General features: G+C 58.2%; 1 long non-coding RNA gene across 1 annotated transcript; it reads left to right on the forward strand.

The window, feature by feature from the left end:
• Nucleotides 1-3683: 3683 nt before the first annotated feature.
• LOC307189080 lies at nt 3684-6145 on the forward strand. The gene is made up of 3 exons (XR_013829102.1): nt 3684-3735; nt 4732-4850; nt 5952-6145. It is a non-coding gene; the product is annotated as an uncharacterized lncRNA (long non-coding RNA).
• Nucleotides 6146-16915: the final 10770 nt, after the last annotated feature.

Genomic DNA, 16915 nt, shown 5'->3' on the forward strand with positions numbered 1-16915 from the left:
GTCAGATGGGGCAGGAGGGAGGGGGGTGTCACAGAAAACCCATGGCCTTGCAGCCAGGAGGGCAGGTCTTGCTTGGCCCTGTCTTCGTGCTGGGGGACCCGGCCAGGGTACTGATTTTCTCTGGGCCTCAGTTACATGCTAGGTGTTCAGCTGTAAGAACTTTCACAAAGTGAACCCACTTGTATAACTAAACAGCAACCAAATAAAAATAATAGGACATATCCAGCTCCCCAGAGCAGATGAAGGTCAATTTTTACAGAACTTAAGGCCCCCGCAGGCCCCCGTAAGTTTCTATTTGCCCTCACAGCCAGCAAGGGGGCAGTTCGTCCCCTCAGCTCAGGACCCCTTTTCCGGGGTCCCTGCCACCCACAGGGAGAAAAGGCAGGAACAGCCCGTCAGCCTCCAGCGCTCCAGCCCTGCCTCTCCTCAGCCTCAGGCCAGGGCCCCTGTGGCCAGCGGAGGGCCCACCTCCCCTTCAGCACTGCCTCTGGAGTCCCATTTGGGGAGCCAGGAAATCTTGGGAGAGGGAGCACGGAGACCCCAAGTTTCTATGCCACCCTGCCCCTTTGATTGAGCCACTTGTTGGTAGCACCCAAGGGCCCATAGCTTTAAGGGAAGACTTGAACCCAGGGCTGACCCAGTCCAAAGCCCATAGCCCGTACAGCGGTGGAGATCATTATCTCCATTTCACTGGGGAGGAAACTGAGGCTCAGAGAGACCACGAGCGGAGCCAGGACTCCAGCTATGGGGGCGAACTTGACCCTGTCATCCCCCCGCTCAAAGCCTTTCTGTGCTCCCCTTCGCTGGGACACTCCAAAGCCCTCCATGATCTGGCCCTGCCAACCTCTCCCTGGGGGCACATAAGGTCCAAACCCCTTTTTGTTGAAGGCCTGGGACAGGGACAGGGACTTGCCCAAGGTCACACGCTGGTGAGTGGAGGGACAGGATTAGAGCTCAGATCCCCTACTTTCCAGCCTGGAACCGCCTCCCCTGGACCAGCCTAGTACTGGGAAAGGAGAGGCCTCCCCCACTCCTCCCCTTTCCCTCCTCCCTGGAGGCTGCAGAGGCGAGCTGCCCTGAGCCAAGTGGGCCTGGAGGACCTGACCTGACCCCCCCTTCCTCCCTGACCACTCCCCCAGCCTTTTGATATGTCAGCACCCACTGAGAAGACCCCCCCATCTCCCCTCTGTTAGCTGGGTTCTAGTGTCATGGGGCCATTTGCTGGCTGTATGGGGCGGACAGGGCACCTCCCCTCTCTGAGCTTAGTTTACTCATCTATAAAATGGGGTTATGACACATCTCCTAGAGTCGCTGGTAAGAAATGGTGGTATAAACGTGAAATAAGCCCCCAACACGCTTCGTTCTGGGCGACAAGCCCAGGCACTCCTCATAAAGTCTCCCATTTTATCCTCTCAACAAGCTAGACGTAGGATCTGCCCGGGTTTATACGGGAGAGGAAACTGAGGCTGAGGTCACGCACTTTCCCAGGCAGCAGGGCTCCAAAAACTGGGAGCAGGGGTTGGTCCTCCCCGGCCAGCTCTCGGGCTCTCCAGGGGCAGGGCCCACACTAGGGGCGTTCTCCGCACCCAAGCGGGGCTCCGGGTGCCAGGCCCACGGGACGGGGCGGCCAGCGCGGGGGCCGGGGCCAAGCTGGGGAGAGCGGGTTGTAGTGGGGGGGGGCGCCTGTCAGCGCGGGATCGGCCTTGGGTCGATACAGCGGCGGGATGAATGGGCGAGGAGAGAGCAGAGAGGCAGGGCGGGCGTGGGGGGGGGAGGGGAGGAGGAAGTGGAGGACGGCCGAGGGGAGGGGAGGGGAGGACGGCAGGGGAGGGGAGGGGAGGCAGGGCCCGCCCCCTCCCCCTCCTCCCCTCACCCCGCCCGGCGGCCCCTGCCCGGGTCTGCAGCTTTCAGCGCAGAGCGCGGCCCCGCGGCCCCGCCGTGGGATCGATAACTAATTTCACCGCAGCAGCCGCCCCAGTTTTTTCCCGATAATTGTGCTCCTGCAGCTGCGAGCAAGGCCCCCAGCCCGCCCGCGGCCCCCGCCCGCGCCCGATCAATTGACACCGCCACCGGGCGGCCGGAAAACTCATTTTTCTCTCCCTCCCCGGCTCCCGGTGGGCGCAGGAGAAGCTCCGCCTCGGGCCGGGGCAGGGGGTGGGGGTAGCGCGGGCCGGTTCCCGGACTGACTCGAGTTTGGGAAGGTTTCCAGGGTATCCGATGCAACCGGAGGGCCTCAGTTTCTCTGTTCCACAAGTAAGGGCGTGGCCGAGGACCTGGGGGCTGGACTGACCCCGCCCCCTCGGCTTTCCCTGGGCGGGCCAGCGGTGCACCTGCCCCCCCATCACTTCTGGGAGGGAGGGCCAACAGCGCAGGCGCCGTGGTCTGGACACGTGGGTTCGAATCCGGCCTTTACCAGTTTCCACTGTGTGACCTTGGACTGGTTCTGCCCTTTGGGCTCTTCCTCTCCGAGCCTCAGTTTCCCCATCTTCCCAAAGGGGCTGGCATAGTCGTCGGTGCGCAGGGTTGTAGATGGGTGTGCGCAAGTGCGTGCCCCATAAACGGCGGTGGTGATTAGAGAGTGGAGGAAATCTTCACTCACTCACTGAGCACCTACTGTGCGCCAGGTACTGTTCTGGGCTGGAGGACAGAGCAGTGATGAAGCAGACAAAAGTCCCTGCCCTCGTGGAACTGACCTTCTAACGAGGGCATGAACGATAAACATGTAAGTGAAGTAACTAGTGAGAAGACGAGAAAAGCCATGGAGAAAAGTAAACTAGGGCGTGTGGCATAGGGTGTGAGGAGGGGTTGCAAGGGCAGTGCAGCCCCCCAGGACCAACTGAGCAGGGCTTCATTGCCAGAGGCCCCTTTGCAAAGCTCTGAGCTGCCCCCTTTGCAAAGCTCCCAGCCTGCTGTCTGCTCAAGGTCAGGGAAAGCCGCAGACTTGGCATTCTCTGAGAAGGGTGGGCAGGAGGAAGGAGAGCAGAGCGGGGAGAAGGCGAGATGAGGGGGTGTCTAGAGAGAAGGGGGGTGTGCAGACGGAGAAGGGAGGACAGAGCTCCAATGGCCAGGAGGCCTGGAAGTTAAAGGTCGGACGGGACTCAGGTAGCCAGCCGCCCCAGCTGGGCCACGGAGGCTCAGAGAGGGGCAGAGGCCTGCCCAAGGCCACAGTACATGTGGGGGTCAGAGGTGGGCTCCTGGGTCTTGGCTCCAGACCCTGCAGAAGGGTGAGAAGGGCCAGAGAAGAAGAGAGAAGAGAGGAGAGACTCACGAGGGTAGGGAGGGGTGCGGGCAGCCCAGAGGCTGGGTCAGAGGGGGGCTGGGAGCTTCCTTGGAGCAACATGGGTTGTGTTAGGACATCTTCGGGAGGACTGGGAATGACTCGGAATGACTCAGGGAACCCAATCTGCTGACCAGATTCCCTCCGCCCCACCTCGCCTCCAAACCAGTTACCCAAATCTGACAGAGGAGTCCTAAGGCTTCTGCATGATGGTGGGTGAGTCAGGCAGGGGGCGGGGCCCTTGGCTGCTGGGGAGGTGGGCTGTTCTGGGGCTGAACAAACCTCAGGACATGCCCCCTGCCTCAGTTTCCTCATCTCGAAAATGGAGTTAGTGGTGAAGTTCTAAGGTTCTGTCTGTCTCCTTCCCTCCGGATTCCTGGCACACCCAGCCCCATCACGGGGTTGAGAGCAGTGACTCGGCAGAAATGAAAGCTCGAGACTGCTAGCAACCGAATGAGGTTAGCAGGGGAGGGAAGGGCTGGACTGGGTGGCTGGGATTTGGAACAAACGGAGCTAGGCCGCACCCACCTGTTTGTTTGTCCATCCATCCACCCACCCAGACAGTCATTCAGTCATTCAGCACACACTTAGAAGCACCTACTATGTGCGGGGCAGTATGGAGGGGAGTGGGCATAAGGTCCTGCCTCTCCCATCCTCTCCCTCCCCCCATGACCCCCACGCTTTCTCTCGAGGAGTGGTCGAAGCAGCATTGAACTGGGAGTCAATGTAGGACTGATGTCCCCTGGGTGCCCCTCTGTGCCTCGGCTGGACTAACAACAGCCACGTCAAGGGTCTGGCTCCCAGCATCATGTTCAGTCCCTCAGTTCCCCTAAGGCCAGATGAGGGATCGAAGACCAGGACCCACCCGGGGTCCCACGGCCAGGAGGCTGTGCCTGACCCAGTGCCCTGTCCGCCTGTCCCGAGTCTGGGAGGAATGATTGCCTATCGGGAAGGATCTGAGGATCCCAGGCAGAAACCAGGCTACAGCGTTCAGAGTCCCCTTGTCCTGTCTCTCAACTGGTGGCTTTGTCCACCAGTCATCTCAGAAAGGGCCTGTGTGGGTCAGCCTAGCAGCTGCCCCTTTGCCCACACCCCATGGTGGCTGATGCCCTGGGAGGCCATCCAGGGCAACTCCAGCCTCCACAGTGAGACCAAGCCTCCCTTTTCAGAGAGATGTATATTCAGTCCGTCCCATCTCTCAGAGCACCATGGCAGATGACATCCAAGGCCTTACATAATTCTCGATCTGGAGACATGGGATCCCGTCCCCCTGGGCCTTGGACCAAGGGCCCTACTTTATGGCAAGGAAAGAGCACCGTGGGTGTGCAAGCATGGTAGCCACTGGTCTGACCCTGGAGCGATGGGCCTGACGGAACGCTGGGGCAGCCAGCTCGTGCGACACCCTGTGTCCAGAACCCACAGCTAATCAATGGTGCTGTGACCCCCAAAACCAGGACACACGGTCCAGGAACAAGCTGTGGAAATAGGATTGTGCCCGCCTGCATCACTCCAGTGCCTCACTTGTAGATTTGTACTTCTCCTCCCTGCAGCCTGAGATTTTGTCAGAGAAGAGGTACCGGTTCCCTGGGACTGGGTCGGGGTGGGGGTGGGAGAGCTGGAGGGAGGGAACAGGAAGTGGAGGGAGGGAACAGGAAGTGGAGGGAGGGAACAGGAAGTGGAGGGAGGGCTCCACCCGGCACAGAATGGGTCTTGCTGAACTCAAAGCTGTGACTGCCGTCTGACCACTTTGGAAGCCTCATGCCAGGGACCAGCAGGCCGAGACGGGAGTTACCGTTCAGGGGTGGGTCAGCTACCCCAGATCCAGCTGGGGGGCAATAGTTTGCTTCAGTAACAGGCTTGTGTCAAGTCTGCAGGGACTGCGGATGGCCAGCTCCTTTAAGGGGACTCTCATGGGCCGGGCCCAGTGCAGGGCAGGGGCAGAGCTGAGTCCTGCACTGCGTGGACTGTACTGAATACCTTCCCTGCGCTACTTCCAACGTCTTGGCTTTGCCTCTTAATCCAGGCCCAGTGGCGGTGAATAAACAGCCCCTGCAGGGTCTGGCCAGACAACTGCAGGCCAACAGTGCCTCACCCTGAGTGGCATCTCTCTTCCTGCCCTGGGAGTTCACTGATGCCCCATATGGGATGTCCCTCTCCCCATCAGGAACCCGCTCAGAGATCAGCTGTAACACCATTCAGGCCAACCCTTGATCCAAGGGAGACGGAGCTATGGGGTGCCTCCCCCTTCCCCCTTGCTTCCCCCAGGCAGATGGTCCCAAGATGCGTTTCATAAGGAATCTCGGACAGCCCTGGGGGCACCCGGGTTGCCTTAATGGTGAACTCAGGAATGCACATTTGTATTGGTTCTCTTTCCTCTCCTGTTTCCCTCTCCCCTCTCCCCATCCCTCACTCTTGCCCCTGCAGCTGTACTCCCAAACAAACTACGTGTACCTCAGCCTTTATTTTAGCCTGCTTTCAGGGAGCCCAGACCAAACAGGTGTTATGGGCAGAATTACGTCCCTAACCCCTCCCCGTGGAATTAGTAGGTTGAAGTCCTAACCCCCAGTACCTTAGATGTGACTATATTTGGACACAGGGTCTTTAAAGAGGTAATTAGGTTAAAATGAGGTCATCAGGATGGGCCCTAATCCAATATGACTGGTGTCCTTCTCAGAAGAGGAGATTGGGACACAGACACGCACAGAGGAAGGATCACATGAAGACACAGCAAGAAGATGGCCGTCTACAAGCCAAGGAGGGAGAAGAAACCAACTCTGCCTATACCTTGGTCATGGGTTTCCAGCCTCCAGGATGGAAGAAAATAAATTTCTGTTGTTTAAGCCATCCGGTCTGTGGCACTTTGTTATGTCAGCCCTGGGAAACCAATACACAGGTATATTCTATTATCGACCCATCTTACAACCAAAGAAACAGAGGCTTTGAGAGGCAAAGGACTCGCTCAGGGTCACACAGCTGGTGAGTAGCAGAGCCCAAATGCAAACAGGGGTCTTTGGGCGGCAGAGTGCAAGCCCTCCACACTAGGGATACTAGGAACCCAGCAAGTCTTCAAACCGCCGCTGGCCCAGTCTCCCCTCCCACGTCTGGGAAGCCCCTCCGTCTATCCAGGCCTGCGCCTCCTTCTCCGGCCTTGACTGTATTGGCCTTGGGAAGCTCCCTCCAGCTCCCCGCCTCTGGGCCTCTGGCTCTGCTGTTGTTGCAGCACTAAGTTTGCCAGCTCATTCCCTCCTGCCTTTCCTCTGAAGTCTGTTCTCCAGCAGCGTTACACACACACACACACACACACACACACTCTCACGTGCACTCTGAGCTCACCTAAGCACTCAGGCTCTTTCTACCACCTTCCCTCATGCCTGCTGCAGACCAGCCACAGAGTGGCTTTGGGGTGCCCCCTGAAGACCGCACCTCCCTTACTCCCTGTGTCCCAGTTCTGCAGTGAGCACCCTCCTGTCCTAGCTGGGCACTGTGCACAGAGCACCTCACTAACTCCTACCCCCTGCAGCAGGGACTACTATTGTCTCCATTTTCTATATGAGGAACTGAGGCCCAGAGAGGGATATGGCTCTGCCTCAGGATGCACAGCAATGAGAGGTGGGGCTGGAATTCATCCCAAGTCTCAGGACCGAGCTCTCTCCAGCAGAGGCCAAACTCAAAGAATGGGATTAATTCCAAAATGTTGTGGCTACGACACGGGACTTTCCCTGAGAGTAGGTTATGATGCAGGGCAGAGGGCAGGGACTGGGCATGTGCACCCGGAGGTCATGCCCCTCCCTGCCACTGCCCTGATCCTCCCCCTGTGGGTGTTCCACTCCCCCAAGGACAAGCATGAACCTCCACCCTGCCCACACTCATTATCATGTGGCCGCCTGACGCTGGGCCATGAGGGTGCTATGCAGAGACCCTCAGAGACTCCCACTCGGGGGGTGGCGGGGGATGCTGGCAGTGGTCCACCGTTGTCAAGCACCTCCTGTGTGCCAGGCTCTTAGCTGTGTTGTAGCAATGGAAGGGAGAGGCCGACCAGGGCTGACCTCCAAGAGCACGTGGTCTAGTGGGGGAAACACACACAATGAACTTTCTGATCAGAACAGATGCTGGGAGAGAAAGGCAGTCAGTAATGGGGTGGTTTGACCCAGTCTCAGGAGAGGTTAGGGAGGGCTTCCCAGAGGGCGGGGCCCTAGAGTGGAGATCTGAAGACTGAGTGGCAGTCGCCTAGCTAAAGAGGGAGGGAACGGCATGGCAGCTTGAGGGAGTAGCATGTGTCGTTCACAGGACCTGTGCAGGGAGGGCCGCAGGGAGGGCCACGGGGAGAAGGGGCAGAGAGAAGGCCTGTGGAGTGGAGCTGGTGGAGGCTTCAGATGAGGCTGGAAAAACTCCCAAGGGCTAGGACATGTGGGGCCCTGTGAGCACGTTAGACTCTTGTCTTTCTGTGGCAGACATTTGTGTTTTGAGACCCCTGCACCAGCTCTCCATGATGGAGAATGGGGTCAAGGGAGGTCGGCAGTGTGTCCGGGGGAGACGACCTGGGGTTGTGTTAGCTGGCATGAATATTAAAAAAAAAAAAAAAAAAAAAAGACGCAAAACTCAGCACAGCAGCGACAATATCCAGTCCTCACCTGAAACTGACACCACATTTTAAATTAACTACACCCCGATAAAAATGAAAAAAAAAATCCAGTCCTGATTTCAAGCTGGGAGGGACCTCAGAGATTCTTAGTTTGTGGACACACAGTTTTACACACGAGGACACTGAGGCCTGGAGAGAGGAAGTGCTTGAAATCCACATGATTCTGCTGGTTCATTCATTTAATGTACATTTTTTGAGCAATTGCTCGGTGCCAGACACTGTGCAAGAGGCTGGGGACAAAAGTAAGAGCAAGACAGAGCTGTCTTACGGTCCCAGGGTGCACTGAGGCCAAACCTGCATGGTTCTCAGGGCAGGATGGCTACTGGGGAGGAGGGGGGGCGATAACGATATTGACAAAATTATACTCACGAGGGCTTCCCTGGTGGCGCAGTGGTTGAGAGTCCGCCTGCCTATGCAGGGGACACAGGTTCGTGCCCCGGTCCGGGAAGATCCCACATGCCGCGGAGCGGCTGGGCCCGTGAGCCATGGCCGCTGAGCCTGTGCGTCCGGAGCCTGTGCTCTGCAACGGGAGAGGCCACAACAGTGAGAGGCCCGCGTACCGCAAAAAAAAAAAAAAAATTATACTCACGAGCATTCTCCATCCCCAGACACTGCGTCAAACCTTCTATAAACATGATCTTATTAATTGCTACAACACTGCAAGGGAGTGCTGTGGTACCATTTTACAGATGACAGGATTAAAAGTCAGAGAGGTGGCATGACCTGCCTCACCCACGGTTGAGGGAGGGGCCAGGCCACCCCTCACCCGGCCACCGCACCCCAGCTTGCCCTCCTCCTGGCCTGATCAGGTCCTCCGCAGGACCCAGGACCCCGGCCAGAGCTGGGGGGGTGCGGGGGGGGGCTGCCTGGAGAAGTAGTGCCTGGCTTGGTGTCCCCTGGGGACACTGGGAGGTCTCTGCCCCTTCCCCCATTCAGTGGAGGAGCCCAGGCTGGAGGATGGAGGTCATGGGGAGGTCAGGGAGGAAGGAAGGAGCAGAATGTGTCAGCGCTGAAGGCTGCAGGCATCCTCCTTCCTTCTCCCACTCTCTCCTCCCCCTCCAACAGTAAAGCAGCCTCCCTGAGTCCACGGTCTGCGCAGGGGAGAGGGGACCAGTGTGGGGAGTGGAGCGCTCTGGCCTCCCCCTGCTCCAGCCGCCCTCCGGGTCACAGTCTTGACTCCACCACTGTCCCCCATCACTACCTGCAGGAACATACGGGCTATACACCCCTCCTGCATCGAGCAAGCACGCACGTGCACACGCGTGTGATCGCAGCCTCGCTCATGTACCCACACCTGTGCATTCACTCGTTCATTCATTCATTCCACAAAGTTCTGAGCACCTGCTCTGGGCTAGACCCCATGCTGGGTGCTGGTGACAGGGGAGAACAAGGCAGTCTAGGTTTCTGCCCTCAGAACAGGACCTCAGAAGGAGGAAGGACGCTCACAAGCGATTATCCTACCCTGCGGTTAGTGCTGAGACCAGGGGAGCACATGGGAGGGAGTTGCTCTGAGGTCAAAGGGTAATCATCCCAGTGGGGGTAGCAGTCAGGGAAGGCTCCCTGGAGGAGGTAACCTTTCCAAGACCCAAAGACTGAGTAGGAGCTAGTCAGTGAGGAGGAAAAGGGAAAAGTGTTCCAGACAGAGGGAAGAGCATGGGCGAAGGCCTGGACTCCCACGGGAATGTGACCCACCTAAGGAATGGAGTGGAAGCAGGCAGGGCTGGATCTTAGGGTGCAAGCTGGGCAGTTGGGGAGGTGGAGAGGCTGCAGGTGCTAGATGGTGCTGGGTCCTGGAGGCCATGGTGAAGAGGTGAACTTCTCCCTGGGCCAACAGGGAGCTGTGAGCCGGGCAGTGACAGGTCAAAGGTGAATTTCAGAATACTCATCCAGACTGCATACGTATCTGCACACAGGTCCTGGCACACGCAGACCTGCACATGCACACCTGTCCACAAGCACCTGTACACACATGCCTGCCCACCCGGACACACGCAGGGATACACCTGTGTGCCTGGCCCTGTGCTGAGCTCTTCACGCACATGGCATCCAGTTGGGCCCTACAGCTAAGTCCTACCAATTGTCTGCATTTTACCGAAGAGAAAACTGAGGCTCGGAGAGGTGGGGGGACCTGTCCAGAGACTCATGCGACAGCTCAGCACAGCGGAGAAGCAGCGCCCGGGCTCCGGTCTCCAGGCTAAGCTTGTGACCCCTGGGCTCTGAGGCCTCCTGGTGAAGGGAGGCAGCGGCGGACAGCAGCTCAGAGGGGCGGCACAGCTCTGCTTCGGAAGCACATTCTCCTGTTTCTCCTGCTCACCTCTCAGGCCCCCCAGCAGCCCCAGGCCCGGCAGTCAAACGGGCTAGTTTTGTTTCCTGGAGAAAATACAGATGGAAAGTCCCAGACAAGGACTCCTCTGTGACCCCGTGACCTCAGAAAGCTCCCACCTCTGCCCCTTAATCATTTGCATCGCTGCATATTACTTCTTTTCTTTCTAGAACAGCAGGGCTGGCTAAGACCTGGGAGAAGAGCTGGTGCAACACCCCCGTACGGGTTTGCCGTAGCTGCTGCAACAAATAACCACAGATTTAGTGGCTTAACCCAAACGTATTCTCTCATGGTCCGGGGGTCAGAAGCCCAAAGTCCAGGTGTCAGTAGGGCTGTGTTCCTTCTGCGGGTCTAGGGAGAATTTTTCTTCTTCCAGCTTCTAGAGGCTGCCCACTTTCCTTGGCTGTGGCCCCATCCTCCTTCAAAGCCAGCAGCACAGCACCTTCCAATCTCTCTAACTCTGAGCTTCTTGCCTCTGGTGATTACAATGGGCCCAGCCGCCTAGCCTGACTGTAAGCCCCTGGAGGGCTCGGCAGTGCTCCTCCCACGTCCTCCTCCCCCAGCCTTTACACACTGCCCAGGACAGGCACGGGGCCCACCACTGCTGCCTAGAAGACAGGGAGCCCCTTCCAGGCTTCGTGGGAAGGAGTCAAGATGCTCCTGAGGTCTTCGGCTCTCTGGTTCCCAACTTGAGGCCTGCCTCTCCCTTGCCAGAGGTAAGAGCTGGCCAAGGAGGAGTTGAAGTTTGAGCTGGTGGGGACCCGTAAGTCCTGTATGAATTCCCCTAGGCCTGACTGGCATCTCCCACTTTGGGGAAACAATGCCAGCAGCCAGTTAGCTGGGCCCCACCAGGCTCTGGACCTCTCCTGGGGGCTCCAGGACCTGGAACCAAGGGCACTCCAGGGAGCTTGGAGCAGGGAGTCCCTACTCTGCCATGTCCCTGCTGGGCCACCCATGGGGAGTCTCACACCCTCTCTGAGCCCCAGGGGCCCATTGGGACGATGGAGATAATCGTGGAGCCCTCTTCCTGGGTTGTGTGGGGATTCAGGGCAACTGGTTGAGCACGTATTAAGAACAGTTAAGAACAGTTCAAACCTGCAAAGTAGGCAGGGGCCCTGGCTTACCACGAAAACAGCTATGTCTCCACCTGGATCCTGGAGAGAAGGTGACACACAGCGGAGCTGCTGCCCTCCTGCACTCAGCTGACCTCTGCCGCGAGCCAGAAGGAAGAGCTTTGCGGAATCGGGCAGGAGGCCCAGCAGATGGGCGACGGGTGTCCAGGTGGGGCTGGGTGGAGAGGCAACGGGGCTCTCTGGTCGTCTGGGCCTCGCTCCCTGAGGGATGGAGCCTCAAGGCTGGAGACTGGACCTTCCAGGCCTCCTCTCTCTGCACCACACCCAGATGGATTAAGCAGGAAGATGTCCCCAGGAAGAGCTCCTTGGCAAAACACCCCACAGGGAGGCAGCCACCACCCAGGGGAGGCGTTGGAGAAACGCTGGTGAGACAACATCCCCGGGCTCCTACCCACCCCCAGGCTCACCTGCGTGCTCCCCCAGGATCAGGACACCCCAGGAGCCAGAAGCTGGGGCAGGGCCACCCCAGCGTCCACACTGCCCTGGAAAGATCTTTTCACACTGATTCAGTCCCAGTTTGTGAAGGAGGCCAGAGGCTGCCTCCACGTCGCCCCTCCCCCTTGGTTCTCTGGAACCCTCCATCACAGCTGCCCTGCCCCTCCGTCCCCTCCAAGTGGTAAACCCCCCTGCCCTGTCCAGGAGCTGGCCTCGCTGAGCCCCCTTGCATCAGGCCAGGCTCAGTCCTGGAGGCCACAGCCCAGACCCTGAGCCAGCCCAAGGGGGGAACCCACACTGAGGGGGTGCCCAGTGCATTTATGGGGCACATGGAGATGAGCAAATTCAGTCAGGTCAGTAGTTCATTGTGCAGCAATTCATCAGGCACTGCAGAGAAGTAGAGACATATCAGCTCTAGAGCTAGAAGGCCCTAGGTTCGCATCCCAGCTCCACCACTTACCAGCCAGGTGGCCTCGGGCAGGTGATTTGACTAATACTGTTCCTCAGTTTCCCTACCTTGAGGGTTACTGTGAGGATTAAATGAACAACTGCAAAGTAACGTAATAAATACACGTCAGCTGTTATTATTATCATTATTATTATTGTTATAAGCCAGGAGATGAGAACTGTTGACACAGGCTGCTAGGTCTCTTTTCTCTTCAACCATAAGAATAGCACCCCCGGGCTTCGCTGGTGGCGCAGTGGTTAAGAATCCGCCTGCCAATGCAGGGAACACAGGTTCGAGCCCTGGTCCGGGAAGATCCCACATGCCGCGGAGCAACTAAGCCCGTGCGCCACAACTACTGAGCCCGCGAGCCACAACTACTGAGCCCGCGTGCCGCAACTACTGAAGCCCACGCGCCTAGAGCCCATGCTCCACAACAAGAGAAGCCACTGCAATGAGAAGCCCGCGCACCGCGACAAAGGGTAGTCCCTGCTCGCGGCAACTAGAGAAAGCCCGTGCGCAGCAATGAAGACCCAACGCAGCCAAAAATAAAATAAATTTTAAAAACAAACAAACAAAAAACCGAATAGCACCCCCCATTCTTAGCTAGACATAGAACTGCCTGGCCTAGAGACTACATTTCCCACCTTCCCTTGCAGCTAGATGTGGCCATGTGACCAAGTTCTGACCAATGGGATGTTGGCAGAAGTGCTGGGGCTCACTCCCTGGGAGCCTCCTTAAAGGACAGGGGTGACACCTTCTCCCTTTTTTCTCCTTTCTGGGATTAGAATGTGAGCATGGAGCCTGGAGCTGGAGCAGCCATTGTGCACTGCGAGGTTGCAGCTGTGTGTCGAGGACGGCAGGGCAACAAGACAGTAGGAGCCCGGGTCCCCAGTGGCCATGGACTCTCATACCAGCCCTGACTGCCTGTATCTATTTCAGCAAAGAATAGAAACTTTTCTTGCTTAAACCACTACTATTTGAAGTCTGCCCTGTGTGAAGCACAACAAAATCCTTTTTTTTTTTTTTTGCAGTACGCGAGCCTCTCACTGTTGTGGCCTCTCCCGTTGCGGAGCACAGGCTCCAGACGCGCAGGCCCAGCGGCCATGGCTCACGGGCCCAGCCGCTCCGCGGCACGTGGGATCTTCCCGGACTGGGGCACGAACTCGTGTCCCCTGCATCGGCAGGCGGACTCTCAACCACTGCGCCACCAGGGAAGCCCACAACCAAATCCTTTTTAACACAGAGATGCAGCAGTGAGGAAGACATACAGTCCCTGCCTCGTGGGGACTTCAGTTGACTTGAGACTTGTGGAGGATCCACAACCATGTAAACAAAGAAGGAAATAATTGCAGTTGTGACAAGAGCTATGAAGGAAGTGAAACGAGGGAACGGAGAACAGCATGGGGGGTGGAAGAGGCACTGACTGACTCTGGGAGGACAGTCCACGGAGGACCTCGGGAGGAGGACAGCTGAGCTGAGATCTGAGGTGGGAGGAGAGGAGAGGTAAAGGGATGAAGATGGACCCCACCATTCCAGGAGCACAAGCCTGGGGTGGAGTCTGGTGGTCCTGGGCCCCTAGCCTGGTCCTGCCTCTTCCCAGCTGTGGCACCCGGGCGAGCTATTTCTCTCTCTGAGTCAAAGCGTTCAGCAAGCACCTGACACATAGTAGGGGTCCAATGAAAGATGACTGTTTAAAACACATGGGTGAACCGTGCATGAAATCATAGAGGGGACAGAGGCAGAGGGTGGAGGTGTGTTCTGGAAGTCTTCACAGTAGAGGGAACATTTAGACTGGGTCCTGAGGGGGGACTTCCCTGGTGGTCGAGTGGTAAGGAATCCGCCTTCCAATGCAGGGGACTCGGATTCGATCCTTGGTTGGGGAACTAAGACCCCATATGCCGTGGGGCAACTAAGCCCGCACGCCACAACTACTGAGCTTGTGCGCCACAGCTACTGAACTTGCACCCGTCAACCAGACAGCCCGCAGGCCTCAACCAGAGAGCCCGCAGGCCGCAAACTAAAGAGCCCACACGCCACAGTACGAAGAGCCCACGTGCCTAGGGGAAGAAAAGTTCTTCTAGGAGCGCGGATCACACGCCCTTTCTACTTGCCATGCATTTTGGAGCCAGCCCCACCCATCATATCTCCTCAGAGCCTAGCTTCTGGTTTCTCCGTTGGCCAGTCCATTCAATGTGGGGTCTGAAATACAGGCTGGGATTGTCTTCTAACCCCAATTTAATCCCTCCTGCTTCTTTTGGTCACACCCATTGCGTTCCCTCAACCGGGCAGTGGGGACCTTCTGGGCTGGATTCTGTGGGTTCCCAGGTCCGGCAAGTCCCTGCTGAACCAGGACTCTGCCCAGACCCCTTGCTGTCCCCCGGCCTCTGCCACACCACCCTGCTCTTCCCTCCTGCCGTGAGTCCCCTCTCTCACACTCACAAAATCCAGCCCACACTTTGTTATAAAGCAACTTTGTTATAAAGCAGAAACTAACACACCATTGTAAAGCAATTGTACCCCAATAAAGATGTTAAAAAAAAAAAAATCCAGCCCACCCACTGTGCCCTCTGCCATTGCCACCACTTACTCTCACCTGCCCTGGCCTTTGCTTTCAATTCATCCTTGCCACTTCCTGCAGGAAGCCTTCCTGATATCTGGAATAGAGCCTTTTCTCTGAACCGCCTGTAGTTCTACCATCATAGCCTGTATTTATGGATCTATTTGATTCGTGTCTGTTCCCCCCACTAAATGATGACTCGATCCTGTCCACAGAGGCATCCACAGCCCTTAGCACAGGGCTGGCCCAGAGTAAGTGCTCAGCAAACACTTACTAAAGGGAGGAAGTAGGAGAATTAGTCCAAACTTCCAGGAAAGATGAGAAAACAGGCTGAGAGGCTTGGCCCAGGCGGGAGTCAGGTCTCCTGCCCCCGGAGTGAGCCCTCCATTCTCTCTCCCTTCTCCCCCCTGCCAGCTTAACCCAGGAGACAGCAGACGGTGGGATGGGGGTGGGAGCAGCGGGAGGGGTGGGGGGGAGCTGCAGACAGAATTCCCAGTCCCCTGGGGAGGCAGAAAGCTGGAGCTGGAGGGGGGCTGAAGCTGGCATCTGGTTTGGCCCACCTGGCCTCACAAACACCTCCACACCCCGCCTAACCACGGCCCCCCCCTCCTGGGGAAGCACCGGAGGGCCCTTTCAGAGCTGCCCTTGGACTTGTGTGCACACAGCCAGTTATACGGTGCCGCGCACGCATCTCAACACCAGCTCCTGAGACAGAACACCGAAAGCTGTCTTGAGGCCTGTGGCCAGTTTGTTCCTGTATTTAGTATATGAAAGCCCCACCCCCCTCCACAAAAGGATGGTGCCTGGACCCAGGAGGCCTTGGTTGGATGGAGTCCTAGGTTTGAATCTAGCCTGAGGGGCTCCCTCTCTTTCCTGAGGCCTAGCACTGCCAGCTCTGTCCCCCAAGCTCTGGGACCTGACCCTTTTGTGGGCCTCAGTGTCCCCATCTGCAACTTGGAACCAGAACTCTGTCCCCAGCCTGCCACTCTGGGGCGCTGGGACAGGCGCGGGAAGTCAGCTGGGTGGGCAGAGGAGAGGGTTCAAGGAGGCATCATGGGACACTGGGGCAGGGAGTCAGGAGGCTGGGGCTTTCTGCAAGCTGTCCGTGGTTGAGCCCCTCTGCAGTGAGGGCAAGGCCCGGGCTGGAGGTGGGGAGAAAGGCCACCCAGCTTTGTAATTGGAGGATACGGTGTACCGGGAGCCTGGAATTCTCTCAGCGCCCTCCACCTCCCCGCACCAGACTGGCTGCCCCTAAGGCTTATTATTATGGCTGTTGTTATTGAAAGATTCCTTTTCCCTGTTTCCCAAGTGCGAACCCACAGCTGATCAGGATGTGGGGGGGGGGGTGCGGTTACCAGAGCGTGGGCTGCCACGGGGGGCGCTGCGGCAGCGGACCGGGAGGAGGGCACCTGGCAGGGCTGGGGAGCGGCTCCGAGGAAGGCTCACAAGAAGAGATAAAGCCCCAACCCAAGAGCTGACCCTGAGGCCTGGAAGGAAAAGGTGAGAAGGGCTTTTCAGGCAGGAGGAACAGCATATGCTAGGGCCCGAGATAGGGCAATATCTGGGAACCACAGTTATTGTCTGGCCCAGGGGCTTAGTGGGAGCATCCTGGCATGGTACCCGCCGGCGGGGCCTTGAACGCCGAGGACAACCCTCTTCTTAGCTCCATGGGCGGGGCTTGGACGTTCCACACCCCCTCCCCCGCCTCCTCCCCTCCTCCGGGAGGTCCGGGAAGGCTGGACCCGCCGCTGCCCTTTCAAGTCGGCCTCCCGGAGGCTCCGAGCTGGCCGGGCGCGGGGGCCGCTGCTACTCCGCCGACATCAAAGCCCGCCGCCCCGGCCTGATCCGGTGGCGCGAGTGGCGGGCGAGCCGGGAGGGAGGCAGGTTTGGGCGGATTCCCCTTTCATCCCGCGGCTCGGCCGGCGCGCCCTCCGGGAGGCCCTGCACGTCCCTGCAGGGCATGTCCCTACAGGGCCTGGCAGTCAGGGAAGGTAGGGGCTGCGGGGGCCGCGAGGCTGCGCTGCTGGGCCCAGCGGGGACAGAGCCTCCATCCTGGTCGGGCTGTGTGACCTCGGGCCTGTCGCTGCCTTCTCTGTGCTT

This window comes from Stenella coeruleoalba (genome assembly GCF_951394435.1).
Source record: "Stenella coeruleoalba genome assembly, chromosome: 7".
Classification (NCBI taxonomy): Eukaryota; Metazoa; Chordata; class Mammalia; order Artiodactyla; family Delphinidae; genus Stenella; species Stenella coeruleoalba.